Source organism: Babylonia areolata, chromosome 32, assembly GCF_041734735.1.
Source record: "Babylonia areolata isolate BAREFJ2019XMU chromosome 32, ASM4173473v1, whole genome shotgun sequence".
NCBI classification, from domain to species: Eukaryota; Metazoa; Mollusca; class Gastropoda; order Neogastropoda; family Buccinidae; genus Babylonia; species Babylonia areolata.
In genome coordinates, this window is record NC_134907.1 from 20,951,436 (window position 1) to 20,953,935 (window position 2,500).

At 51.3% G+C, this 2,500-nt stretch overlaps 1 protein-coding gene across 2 annotated transcripts in view; it reads left to right on the top strand.

Annotated features, from left to right (window-relative positions):
• Window positions 1-2,500, top strand: part of LOC143276592 (uncharacterized) — a 99,525-nt gene that overhangs the window by 43,324 nt on the left and 53,701 nt on the right. The gene's annotated exons all lie outside the window — the stretch shown is intronic.

Sequence of the window (2,500 nt, forward strand, 5' to 3'; positions counted from 1 at the left end):
GCCAGCAGTGTTCTGCATGCATAAACATGATGGACAGTACAGCATGGATATCTACAGAGAGGTGTGATCAGATGCCTGACGGGTCTCACAGTGGGACAGCTCTGCTTCTTGAGCGTTGATTTTAGCCCTCGATTAATGCGCACACGAGACTGAAAATTTAGTATTCTGTAAACCCTTAGTGGGGTATGGAGGATCATAAAAACAACAACATGTTAACCGTATGAAAACACTCAAAGAATAACCGTTAATTTTTGGTTTTAAATCTTTCGGTAATTCGGGCTACGTTGCAAAATATTAAAAACTTAAATTCAGCTGTGTTTTCTTCCTTGCAAAACAACAACAACAAAATTAAAATGATTGAATATTTACTACGGGGATGCAGAGTATTTCTTTGGCAACAATTCATAATGAATATCTGAGAACTGAAAGACACTCTGCCATAAAAGAAATGGAGCTTCATATCTAATAGTATCCATCATGAATGTCTCAGAACTGAAGACACTCTGCCATAAAAGAAATGGAGATTCATATCCAATAGTATCCATCATGAATGTCTCAGAACTGAAGACATTGTGCCATAAAAGAAATGGAGATTCATATCCAATAGTATCCATCATGAATGTCTCAGAACTGAAAACACTTTGCCATAAAAGAAATTGAGATTTATATCCAATAGTATCCATCATGAATATCTCAGAACTGAAGACACTCTGCCATAAAAGAAATGGAGATTCATATCCAATAGTATCCATCATGAATGTCTCGGAACTGAAAACACTTTGCCATAAAAGAAATGGAGATTCATATCCAACAGTATCCATCATGAATGTCTCAGAACTGAAAACACTTTGCCATAAAAGAAATTGAGATTTATATCCAATAGTATTCAGCTTTGCCGAAGCTCAGGCCTTGTCGCAGAACCGCCAGAAATGAAGGATGTTGGTGGAGGGTTCAGCAGTGCAGTGTGCCCCGTGACCAAACCAGGTTTCGGGGCCAGTGACAGTGACAAGGGACAGTGCCAGTGTTCACGTCACACTTCTGATGTTCAGAAAACACAGGCACGGTGCCACTAAAGCACAGAATGTCCGCGCCACCACACCACAGACACCACTTACCTACTGGCAGTGCCCCTCACTTCACAGAAACACTGTCAATCTGCCCGACCCCCCCACCCTCCACCTCCCTGTCACATCAAAAGAACCCAGGGGCAAATTACTCCCCATTAATTACAGGAGTTATGGGAGCCGCAGCACACTCACGCCCGAGTCGTCCCGGAGAAGGGAAGCCGTGAGAGTTATGTCCGTTGCACACATGGCGCTGGGTTTTTGTCGGAGGTTTGGGGATGAGGGGGGACGGAGGTTTGGGGATGAGGGGGGACGGAGGTTTGGGGATGAGGGGGAACGGATGAGGGGGGGCAGAGGTTTGGGGATGAGGGGGATGAGGGGGGACGGAGGTTTGGGGATGAGGGGGATGAGGGGGGACGGAGTTTTGGATGAGGGGGGACGGATGAGGGGGGACGGATGAGGGGGGACGGAGGTTTGGGGATGAGGGGGATGAGGGGGGACGGAGGTTTGGGGATGAGGGGGATGAGGGGGGACAGAGTTTTGGATGAGGGGGGACGGATGAGGGGGGACGGAGTTTTGGATGAGGGGGGACGGATGAGGGGGGACGGATGAGGGGGGACGGATGAGGGGGGAAGGAGGTTTGGGGATGAGGGGGGGACGGATGAGGAGGGACGGATGAGGAGGGACGGATGAGGGGGGACGGATGAGGGGGGACGGAGGTTTGGGGATGAGGGGGGACGGAGTTTTGGATGAGGGGGGATGGATGAGGGGGGACGGAGGTTTGGGGATGAGGGGGGGACGGATGAGGAGGGACGGATGAGGGGGGACGGATGAGGGGGGACAGATGAGGAGGGACGGATGAGGGGGGACGGATGAGGGGGGACGGAGGTTTGGGGATGAGGGGGATGAGGGGGGACGGAGTTTTGGATGAGGGGGACGGATGAGGGGGGACGGAGGTTTGGGAATGAGGGGGGGACGGATGAGGGGGGACGGATGAGGGGGGACGGAGGTTTGGGGATGAGGGGGGACGGAGTTTTGGATGAGGGGGGACGGATGAGGGGGGACGGAGTTTTGGATGAGGGGGGACGGATGAGGGGGGACGGAGTTTTGGATGAGGGGGGACGGATGAGGGGGGACGGATGAGGAGGGACGGAGGTTTGGGAATGAGGAGGGACGGAGGTCCGGAATTTGCCTGGAACTTTACTGGCACGTTGTTACTTTGGCTGGTCAGAGAGAGAGAGAGAGAGAGAGAGAGGAGAGAGAGAGAGAGAGAGAGAGAGAGGGAGAGACAGAGAGAGGGAGAGGGAGAGAGAGAGAGAGAGGAGAGAGAGAGAGAGAGAGAGAGAGAGAGAGAGAGAGATTGAAGATTCAAAGATTCAAAAACTTTATTACTCAAGAATAAAGATTTTAGGCATCGCCCAGTCTTCCAATCTGTC